This window comes from Mastomys coucha, unplaced genomic scaffold, assembly GCF_008632895.1.
Source record: "Mastomys coucha isolate ucsf_1 unplaced genomic scaffold, UCSF_Mcou_1 pScaffold13, whole genome shotgun sequence".
Taxonomy (NCBI): domain Eukaryota; kingdom Metazoa; phylum Chordata; class Mammalia; order Rodentia; family Muridae; genus Mastomys; species Mastomys coucha.
This window is the reverse complement of record NW_022196895.1, coordinates 35,776,935-35,789,424: the sequence shown is the minus strand read 5'-3', so window position 1 is coordinate 35,789,424 and position 12,490 is coordinate 35,776,935.

The following is a 12,490-nucleotide window of genomic DNA, read 5'->3' as shown; positions in this document are numbered from 1 at the left end:
ACCCTGTCCTGTGTCTATTCTTTCTCTTTCTACAAAATTGAAGCACAATGGGATGCCATTGTCACCTTTAGTCTTTCCTGTGATGACCTCATTGGGGCCCCAGCTTTAATCTCATATTGACAGCTCCAAGCAACGCATCTCCAGACAGAACTGGCTCTTGAGCCCCGGACTCCAAGCAACGCATCTCCAGACAGAACTCTCTCTCGAGCCCCGGACTCATCAACAATGGAAATCCCACTTCTCCACTTAAATAATGTGACATCAGGTAGATGTTTTCTTTTATGCCTTTTTAAAAATTCATTAGGTCCAAAATGAATTCTTGCTTTCCCCACCACTCATTCTGTCTCTAGCTAACCTGTTAAACTCTTATGCATCCCTATTTCAGTTAACAGAACCCATACATTTCTTGTACTTGATTCTAACATCTATATCAGCAAAGCCTAGCCTCTCTAGTAACCCCTTTCCCTGGGTCAGATTCTTCAGGATTGCTGGCTACTCTGCTTCCACACTTACTCTCTGTGAGATCTGTCCTTGCCACAAGTGCCACATCAAGCCATACATAAATGCCTATCCAATCCTGGAACTCCTATGATCCACAGTAAAAGCCAAGGTCTCATGTAACTAAGGTATCCCATCAGTCACTGGCTCATCCCCCACTATGCTCTCCTTCCCTCCATAGCAGCTCTGGCCTTCTTGCTCTGCCTCAATGGCACTAGACACGCTTCCATCTCAGAGGCTTTGCAGTGGGTTCCCGATGCCTGAGAGACACCACAAATATCCACAGGTATTTTGGGCTCCTACATAAATTTGGGGCAGTGTGTACTCTATGGTGGACCTCATTTAAAACTGAAATTCACGTTGGAGGTTCTATATCTCATAACATTGGGTCAAGTCTTCTTTTTAAATCATTGTCTCCTCTATCTGTGTATATATATTTCTCTCCCTGTTTCTTTCCCTACAGTTCCTTTGTGTATAGTACGGTTTCAAGTTTAGTGTTTTTATGGGATTCCTAAGTGTGTGAACAAGCGGGCCTCTGTGTCTGGGTCTGTTTCTTCTCTCTTTTCTTGGGCTCTTTTCCTTCTCTTTGTTTGTTTTGTCCTTTTCTGATGTGTTAGTTTTTGTTCTGTTTTATTATAGCTTGTTTTATTATTATCCCTGAGAAGCCTGTGTTTGTAATGAGAAACAGAAAGGGGGTGGATCTGGATGGGAGAGGAGGTGGGGAAGAACTGGGAGGAATAAATGGAGAGAAAAGATAACCAGGGTATATTATATGAGAAAAAAAATTCTATTTCCAATAAAAGGAGAAATGTTTTAATTTTTAAAAAATTGACCCTACCTTTACAACCATTCCTGATCATCTTATCTTGTTCTTGTTTATCCAAGTTTCCTGGATAAACCATATTAATTCAAAATTTCAGGGTTTGCTGGTGGTTTTCAGTCTCTCAGGAACCTAGAATATAAATCCCTATCAGTTGTGTTTATTTCATATTCCATGTGACCAGCACCTCCAAGGTGCCTAAAAATACTGATTTCTAGTCTACCACCAACTGTTCTCACTGTATATGTTGTAACCATCTTCTATCATTGATCATTTTAAATTCCAGTATAAGTACATCCTCCCCACATGTCTGCATGACACATCAAATCCACAATCATACTAGTGTCGTGATGTTTCTGTGGATGCAGCCATGGCTGGGATGCTCTGTATGACTAAAAAGATCTGTGCTTTCCTTCATAAGTTACCTTGATCATGGCACCTCAACACAATGATAGAAAAGTAGCTAAGACAGGAGCCTTATGATGAGAAGGAAGAGGCAGGCAAGGCAAAGCGAAATGTGAAAGGGCATCTGCCCACAGCTTCTATTTCTAGAGGTGAAGGGGACAGTGAGCTGTGGAATAAGGGAGGCCTCTGAGATCTAAGAAGAGCCCTGATCAGAACACCTAAAAAGAAGCACCCCACACAGGCTTGCAACTGAACCACACCAGCAGCTGGAGGATGCTGGAAGAAGACTCTCTCCCAGACAAATTCAATAACTTTATTTACACCTTATGCAACTTATAGCAGAGAAAGCTACCCTAGCCTGGGCTTCTGATTGGCAGAGATGTGGGATAGGGTTGTGTGTTGATGACTAGGAGCATAGAGAGCTACCATTTACAGAAATAGCATTCATACATGTGTGCCTGCTCATGATGATGTTAGAGAGAAATTGTACCATAAATTTTAGAGATAGCTTAATTTCATTTGAAAAATAGTTTCCATGGGAATGTGTGGTTTTTATTATAAGATTTCAAAGATAAACAACAGACCAAAAAATTCATTTACCTACCATCTAATCTCAACAAGTGTAGATGGCTTTCCATCCCCAGTTCAAATCTGTTGCATAGTGGAGCAGACAAGAGTGACCCGTAGCACTCTTACCATATATGACTTCTGTCCTCTGCTCTTCCCCACAGGGAACTACTGCCCTGAGCAGCAGGAATGCTTTCTGTGAGGTCTCTGCACATTGGCCCCACCATGAGATACCACCACATAGTTCCTGTGTCAGCTTCACACTGTGCAATAGAGTGCACCTTTCATTTTACAATTTGTCCTTTCCACTCCCTGTTTTCCAGTATTTATTCATGTTGCGATAGATAGATAGATAGATAGATAGATAGATAGATAGATAGATAGATAGATGATAGATAGATAGATAGATAGATAGATCTCACCAGATAACTACATGCATAAGCCATGAAACATTTGCAATTTAGTATGTTGATTCTTAAGTTTGTGTGGTAGAAACACAATGGCTAGACAGGAAATAGTGCTAATAGTTGTCTTTGAAGAAGTGAGTAGGGTTATGAAAGTTCTGCCTTCTCGGGTAGATTAATGTCACCATCATGGGGGTAGGTTCATAATTATAAGAATTGCTGTGCTGTAAAAGCCAGTTCAGCTCCGTCTCCCTCTCTTGCCCATCCAGGTGCTGTTACTGAGTAAATAAGGCAGGAAAGGGTGCTTTGTGAAATGGGTCCATCATCTTGGACTTCATCACAGGCCTCCAGAACTGTAAGAAATTTGTCTTTTATTCATCTATGACCAAGTCTCAGGTATTATACTATAGCAACACCAATGAGCAACGGCAGCATGTTTCTGAGGGTTTTGCTGTTACAAACACTGTTATCTGGAGCTCTCTTACATATGTATCATGTCTAGGAGGGAAAAAAGTATTACATAAATTCACATACAAATATTTATGTGGTTCATAATATATGCCTATAAATATTATATATGTATATATATATATATGCACATGCAGGTGTGCATAAGCATCTAGAAGAAAGCTTCTGCTATCAGGCTAAGCACCCCCATGTTTTCCTGCTATAGCCAGCTGCTTTCAGGGCGCTCCCCTCACCCAGCTATCAGGGGTACAACAGTGCTCCCCACAATCTCTGCAGCAATAGCCTTTGCAAGAACTTTTCAAACATGTGCCTATCTGCTGTGTCTGGAAGTACTTTTGTAATTATAATTTACTAAGTCTTAATAAGGTTGGCCATCTTTCCATAACTGCACTGTTCCATCAAGTTCCCTTCCTCCAAAAAAAATGTTTGTAAGTTGTCCACGTTTTAAAGAGGGCCCATCGTCTTTGTCTAGGTCATTTGCAATGAATTGTTCCAGAAACAGGTTAATTTCTTCTTAGAAGGGTTCCAAATATCTCCTCCAAATGGAGAGTTTGCTGGTTTCGTTTTATTCAGGGTGGCTTTAAAAAAAATTACAGAAGTGAGCATAATAGTCAGCTCTGTGAGTCTTCCTGCTTCATGCTTCCTGGATCTTGAGAAATCATCCCTTGCCTAAGAACACAAAGGAAAACAGGAGCCATGTTTATAGACAAGCTGCTTCCCTCTACTCTACTCTGCTTAGAACCCTCTCTAGCTATTTGTACAGTGAGTTTCTGCATGGGCTTTGCAGTCAATAAATTTGGGGGAAAAAATAAACAAAACCACTGGTAATGTAAATTTAAACTACTTTGATAATTCTCCAACACTCCAATCAAAATAGCTATCATAGAGAAAGTAGAAGACAAGACATGCTGGTAAGGGTGTGGGAAAGAAGAAGCCATATTCACTGTTGGGAGGGGTTAGAAATATGTGCAACCACTTGGGGAATCCGTATGGAGATTCCTCATAAGACTTGAAATAGAACTACCATATCAACTAACTGTAGTGCTCTTGGTTATATTCCTGATATATTCCAAACACACATACCACAGAGATATTTCATCATGCATTGTTGAATAGATAAAACTTGCCTAAGCCGGGCGATGGTGGCGCACACCTTTGATCCCAGCACTTGGGAGGCAGAGACAGGCAGATTTCTGAGTTCGAGGCCAGCCTGGTCTACAGGGTGAGTTCCAGGACAGCCAGGGCTACGCAGAGAAACCCTGTCTTGAAAAACCAAAAAAAAAAGAAAAGAAAAGAAAAGAAATAAATCTGGCCTAGCTATCTATAAACATCTAGAGTGGATGAAAACATAAGATACATATGCACAATAGAATCCTGTGCAGCTATAAGGACACCATGATGTTTGAGGAAAACTGAACAGACAGGACTAAAAAATGATTGTGTTAAGTGAAATAAGCCAGTCTCAGAAAGAAACATCATGGCTTTTTCTCTTGTGCACAAGTTAGATTTTAGATTACAAATGCATGTAATTTTACATGTGTGCATGTTTACATAGGTGTATATGCAAGAAATAAGGCAAGAAAGTGGATCATGAGTGAGAAGAGATTTTTACAGGCAAGGGGAAATAGAAAGGACAAAAAGTTACATTCAGTAGGACTGCAGATGTGGAGACTGCTGAGGGAAGAGGGGGAAAAAAGCTGGAGGGAGGCCAGAGAGGGAAGAGGATGAATGAGGACCAAGTCTAATAGCACATATGCATAAAGACGCCATGATGAAATACACTGCTTTCCATGCTAATTAAAAACAAAAACTAATTTTAAAAGGTTTACCAGTTAAAACTGGAACTTAGGGAGTGGTTAATGGTACCCGGCATAACACCATAACATATGAGTAAATAGAATCTACTTTGAGGATATGATTAAAAACACTTAATATTATTGGATTTTCTCTGAGATTCATATCCACCAGAGCAAAGAAAGAAATGTGATTAATTGCATTGACTCCTAAGAGAAAACCCAAGAATAATCATACTGTGGTCCCTGGCTTTTGTTTGCTGATGGAAGAGTGCCACACAGGAGGATGAACTGTACTGGTCTCATACCTAGGTGACATTACCAAATGCCCTCTCAAAAGCTGCAGGTAGAACAGCAGTTACAGAGGCTGGGAACAGTGGGGATAGGAGGGAGGGAGAGGTTAGTCAGTGGGTCCTGAGTTACAGTAGATAGCAGCAAAGAGCTCTGGTGTGCAGTGGGCTGACGCTGCTCAGTGATAAGACACTGAGCATCTCCAGAAGATAGGAACCTGATGTCTGTTATCGAGTGTATATGAAGGCAGACATGCTAATCCCTATTTAAACAATATATAATACCTATGTCTATCATAGCATCACCTGGTACATATTAGGATGTGCAATTTTTATTTTTATATGTGAGTTGAAATATTTATTTAAAAAAAAAAAGAAATATTAGCAGTCTGCTAGAAGAGACAAGGCACTCGGTGCTAAGCTGAAGGCACAAGGACTCAGGGAAAGGACAGGGAGAGCTTGTCTATGGAAGACTCTGGGGCATCTACTGAAATATAAGCACTGTTATCCTGACCCTGCGTCAAGTCACAGACCCCTCACCTGCTTTGGAGAGCTCTGATTGGTGATTTAGCATCTGCTGGGCCACTCGCTCTTCCTGTCCTTTCTCCTCAAAGTCAGCAGCGTTCCTGCCCTCTCTGTCCTTCACAGGAACAATACACTGCTACTTGGTGAGCGCAACTCGTGTCCCCTATACTTTGTCACATGCATTCACTATCCTATGCGAAAGGAGCATTCTCAACCTCTGCCAGCCTTTCTCACCCTCAGCTCTGCATCTGAGAACAGAGTTCTGTTCACACCAGGAAGGAAACTAACTTATTTGTCCTGAAGGCTAGATAGTCCAGATTCTCTGAGATGTTTTATTTTGAAATGACATACCCTCAGAGATACGTGCCCATCTCTAGCAAAAGTACAAGAAAAAAAGGGAATAAAACATCTCTTTATTAAATGGGCTTTCCCCCAAGCTCCTCCTCCGCTCCGTGGCATTTCCCTCCTTCCCGTTTTACTTTTGCTTTTTGGTCCGGCATTACAGTTCCCATCTCCATTGCCCTCTGTGAGGGCTCCTTGGCTATGTGTCACTTCGCCTTTCGTATTTAACTTGCTCAAGTTGAAAACGATCCGGTTTCTTAAACGGTTTGCGTGCGTGATAACATGTTCCCAGGCCCACTGCCACGGGCCATCACCCAGATTTCTGGACTTAAGGCTTGTTTCAAGAATGTGCAGAACTATTCTGAGCACAAACAAAGAATTCAAAACCTTCTCCCGAGAAAGGCATGCTGAGTGCTTTTTCATACCTGCTCAGCGCCGAAGTCGAGGGAAGCAAGCGTTTCCTTTAAGCAGTAAAACTAAACACTTAGCCAGAGGTCACCAAGCCCCGCCCTGGAGTATGCATTGGCATAACTTCCACTGTGGGTCAATCTGTGGAAGTTTCCCCAGGAAGTCTTTGTTTCACGGGAAGTGAACTGTGTAAAAAGAACTCACTGATCCCCACCCCCACCCCTGACTATGAAAAGCCTCTAAGCTCAGCTCCAAAAAAACAAACTGGCATCGCAGAGTTGAGAGCCTCCTGTCAGGGAAATGGATCCTGTGCCTTTCAGCGTCTCCTTTCAAGTACAGAAGAAACTGACTCAAGGTCCTAGCAGGCAGGCTGTAATGAAAGAGGAAGGATTTCCAGAGTGATCAGAGACAGCAGGGGTGATTGAAGCTTAAGGACTGGCAGCCACAGGAAGACAATTCCATCCCCAGTGCAGCAGAGAAAGGCGCTCTGGGAACTTTACTAGAAAGGCTGGAGCTTAGGCGGGACATGGAGACTGAGGGGGCCGGGAAGATAGAGGAAGCAGGCACAAAACACTGCAGATCCCCACATCTTCTGACCAAACCTAGCCAACGGAATTAGAAAGTCAGACAGCCAGAGGGAGCAGCCCGCAGGACAAGCCGGTCGACGGAACTCGCGCTAGGCCGATAGTTTGAAATATGCTTGAAATATGCTGTTCAGACGGTTTTCAAAGATGTTCTGGTCTAATCCGGCTCATCAGCCTGTGGGTGTCGGCAGGAAGTGGCACATGGTTTGATGTACTGCGAAGAGGAATCAGGATTTCGGAAGGATCTGGACCTGCTATGACATACAGCTGGGATCCATGAGCGAGAAAACTTCTGGCTTGATGGATAGAGACACATAAAGTGTTTGTGCTGGAGGAAATCACCCCAGCTGTGTGGAGATAGGAAAAATGAGCCGCCTTGTGATGAATTTCTCCCCTGCCTTGTCTGTTTTCTCCTCCCTTCATCTTCCCTCCTTTCCTTTCACAACAAGATTTATTCAATTAAATGCAACAGTGAACAGAACAAGCCCCACCCCCACCCCACCCCACCCCCCGGAGCTCCTATAGGCACCAAGAGGAATAAATAAATAAATAAATAAATAGTAAATAAAACACCACCAGCAACAACAACAGCAAAAACATGATCTGAGAAGGGAACACAAGTCATGAAGAAACAAACCCAAGGTAGGATAATGGATGAGAGACAAAGAAGGTAAGGGATGGACTTAGCCTTTAACCAGGGACTTGGAAGACCTCTCTGATTGGCTGTTTGGTTTCAACATGAAATGTCGCTTTCAAACAGAGTCATTTTGGGAGGTTCTTGGAACTTTGGGAGAATTTCTAGCTGGAAGAAGCAGGTCCCTGAGTGGCTCCTCGGGTGTATCTTGTCTCCCTCTTTCATACAGACCCGTGTCTTTCTCTACTTCCTATCTACCAAGAAGGGAAGAAGAGCCTTAGCTGCACGCTACCACCTCTATGATGCTCTGCCTAAGCATGCAGGCTGAGCAACTGTGGACAGAACCTCTGAAACCATGAGTCAAAATCAATTCTCCTCCCTCCAAATTATCCTGCCCATATTTAGCTAGAGGGGTGAGAAAAGCAATTCCTAGAGGTGGCATGTGGCTTGGACATGAGGACTTAAGGACAGACCACCTTTTAACAGTAGCTATGGGCTGCCTGGGTGACCTTAAGGACCTGAGCCCTGGAGGAATGGAAGTGAAGGGGGCCCAGATGAGGCACCTGCACAAGGCAGAGCCCAGGGACATGGGCTGGGGCTGCCAGAAGATAAGGTCAACTGTGGGCCAGGCAAGGAGACTTGTGGGTTTTGAGGGACTTTGTACTTTGTTCTCAGGAAGATGGGAAGCCTTTGGAGGCTGACGAGCAGAGCAGAGTCCTGATGCAACTTCAATTTTCACAAGATCCTTTTGGCTCAGAGCGAGATTAAACCAAGATGGGGGAGGGGTGGGGGCACATATTAGTTAAGCTTGTACCTTGTTTTGTCATGGCCTCACACCCAAGGAGACAACCTATGGGAGGAAGGATTTATTTGGGTTCACAATTTTAAAGGTGTCCATCAATCATGACAAAGAAAGCATGAGAGAATAGAGCAGCTCCCATCACAGTGGCCAGCAAACAGAGAAGGAAGGGCAAAACACAGAAAGGCCAAAGTCAGATTGAGTAAGACATACCTGAAGATATGCACCCGACTAGACCACACTCTCTGCTTTTCAGCATCCCAGAACAATGTCATGGCACAATGCGGCTTTTGCGAGATCGATCTGTTCATCTTACTGGAGCCCTCATGACCTAAGTATTTCTAGAAACACTGGCAGACAGTCCCAGAAGTGAGCTTCACTGAGTTTGCAACTATGTCTCTAGCTAATCAAGTCATGGAGATTAACTACCACAGTAAGCAAGGGTGATGATAGGGAGAGGCAGTGAGGAGGAGTTTGAGCCATGAGGACAGGGTGATGGAGGGATACAGGTGATGTGTGGCAGGAGGAATGCTTGGATTCTGGACATTCTTGAGCATAGAGGTAGGACTGGCTTGGGGGTAAGGACAGAGGACAGCGAGACAAGAGTCAAAGATGGAGCCAAGGTTTTCGGCTTGAGTAGTACAGCAGACAAAACTGACAAACTGACATCCCTGAATTAAAAAGGAAGCTTGGTGGAATAAGGGATTAACAGGTCTTAGATGATGGGCTTGTAGAGTTTTAAAGGTCTATGAAATGTCTGTGTAAAATACAAATGTAGGTGTCTGTCTGTGTGTGTATATGTGTGTGTGTGTGTGTATGTGTGTGTGTGTTGTATATGTGAGTATGAAATTCACGAGAAAAAGACTTTGAGGTACAAGTATGGTGATGGCATTTAAGTCATGAGAAAAGGCAGTCATCCCCAGAACAGCATTAAAAAAAATAATAATAATAATAATAATAAAAGGAGAAAAAAGTAGAACTTAGCACTGATCCCTATTAATTAATTTTATTGTTTGTTCTGTTTGTTTACTTGTCTGCTTATTTGTTTGTTTATTTGTTTTTAAACAGATTCTTGCTATGCACCCTATTTGGAATTAAACTTATGATTGTCCTGCCTCGGCCTGCAAGCATGTGTCAACACACTCATATCCCCTGTCATAGCTGACATTTTTCAGTACCACGTGCCAGTGTTAAACACTTTACATATATTGTGTAACTCTGGAGGGGGGTTAGTACTCTCCCTGTGTTGTGCATAAGAAAATCAAAGTCAGAGGAATGACTTATTTCCTGCTCAAGCTGTACAGCTAGTGAATGGCCAAACTGGAGGACATGCCTGGTGGTGTTTTGACCCTAGAGGAAGCAAAAGACCTGGACCCTCAAAACAGGCTGTTGCAGATCTGCCTAAACTGTTCTCCAAGCCATACTGCTTCTGCTGGTGGAAGGCCTCCATTGGCATGTAGAGGCACGGAAAATCACGTGGAAACAAGGAATATCCGGGTATTAAGCACCCAACCAGTTGCCAAATTTGATCTCCTTTCTCCCTCTAACACTTAGGCACTCAATCTAACTCAGCATCCGGGCTTCTTTCTTTGTTAGCGCATTATCTAATGCTTGCTATAACACCTATTAACAGTAGCTGCTCTTTGTGGCCTGCCTGGCTAAAAGGCCACTGTAGCTTAAGGAGATTGCCTCGGTGTGGCAGAGAGTCGTAAGTGGGGCCAAATCCTTGCGGCAGAAGTTGCAAATCAAGTTTACTTTTTGGAAGACAACCAAGACAGACAACTACCCTGTTGTATCTGCAACACAATTGTCTAGGGGGGAATTAATTCCAAGTAAGAACATGAGCTAAAAGGTGTCCCTTGCCTGTCCACTCTGGGGGTCACACTTAGTGTTGACTTCTCTAGCAACATGACTTTCTCTTCCCCTGAAAGAGCAGCATTTTGCTGTGTCTGTTCCTATTCAGGCAACACACAGAGCATGGCTTCAGAGATTCGGCAGAACCACAGACCGAAACCTTTCAAACAATCTACCTGGATGAGCAGACTATCCGTTCTCAGTTACAAAAAGGTGCCATCAGCCATCTTACAGAGGTAAAAGGATAGCACTGTACCAAAATACGAAAGGGCACACACCTCAGAATGCCCAGCTAGTCAAGACCAGTAATTTCCATCACACATTTCCCAAGATAATAGAGTATGATGTATGGGAGAGTTCAGTCCACAGCCAGATGGGTCTGAATCTGAATCCTACCTCTGATGCTCCTTTTTGGGGTATTTGGGCAAGATGTTAAAGTCCTTGAAATGTCACCATCCATTTGTATAAAGTGGTTCCCAGTTCACAAGGCTTCTACAAGAACAGAAACAGAATAGACATGGAATCAAGACAGGTGCTAGGATGCAATGGTACCTGATAAATAATGCAGCTAGTGATGCTGCTGATAGTGATGGATGATGATGATGATGATGATGATGATGATGATGATGTGATGGTGGTGATGACAGACATCATAATCCTACATTTGAAGATTACTGCTGAGCTCAGGTCTCTGGAGGATATAAAATAGAAGTCTGAGAAAGAGTTGCTGTTTCAAAGAAAGTTCGGCAAGTATAAACTAAAATGTTTGAATAACAACTCAACTCTTGTTATATTAACAGTGATAATGTTTATTTTTCAGTGTTTGTTATGTGCCAGGAATAGTCACAATAGTTTATATACATTTCATTTAATCCTCACAACATTTCTTTGAAGAACAGAGTATAATTAGCATCATGTTGGATTAGAAACTCTAGGCTCAGAAAGTTTAAGTATCTAATGCAAGGTCATCCAGCTGGAAAAACTAACTCAGGGATCTGTACCCAAAGCCTCCCCACTGTGAACCTAAGCTCATCATCATCATCATCATCTTCATTGCCTTCATCATCATCATCTTCTTCATCATCATCATCATCATCATCATCGTCATCATCATCATCCTGCATCCCTGGACTCCCACCTGATATACAGTAAGCAGCTATTCCAAGAGAGGCCAGGGTGTTCTGAGATAGGCAGCTACAGAAGGCTTGCTTAGGCTTACAGTTCTTTCAACAAATTCACACCAATTCCTTGAAGCAGATTTGTGATGTGAATGAGAGTGTACGCCAAACATTCATTTCTTCTCCTATCATTTTTCTACATTTGAGATTAGAAAGTTTGAAATAAAAATCTAAACAGCTTGCTAGAGACTTCAATAGGAGAATACTTACCTAATAGTTATAAGGTCTCAGATCCAACCCTTAGCACCACAGACAAATCCAGACTCCATACTCTTTGAATAAGTTGATGTGCTAGGAATACTGGATTGTGTTCCAGCTCATTTCAATGGGCTGGAACAGCCACTGTTTCTAGCTTAGGTGTGAGTTCTTAAGTTTTTCCAGTTTCCATAACTTCCCATTTCCTTTACCTGTAAACACCATGTGTTTGCAAACATCTTGTTCGACTCCTATAAATACATGAAAAGTGACCTTCTGCCGAGGCTCGGGTATAGGACAACAGTGCAGTTTCGATAGTAATTAGCAAAACAGATTATGCTAGCCAACAAACACCGCAGCAAAGGAAACAATACCTAGACCTCCTATAGGCTAGGCATTCTTTTTTTTTTAATTTTAGATATCAGATTTATTACCAAGTCATTTAACAACACATGGGTAGCAATGTATCACTTATAATTCAAAATTTAAAATTGTAAGATAAGCACAAGCTTTTAAATAGCCTGCTGATGATCTACAAAGAAATTTCCATAATTGTATGGAGGAGAACTAAGGTATATACTAAGAGTGTCATCAAACAAGAATATAAGGTGAAGTATGTGCATGTTGGTCAGTGTATCTGAGTGCTATTTACATATATATATATTTTTTAGATATTTTCTTTATTTACATGTAAATTTCTCCATTCCCAGTTTCCCCTCCAAAAAA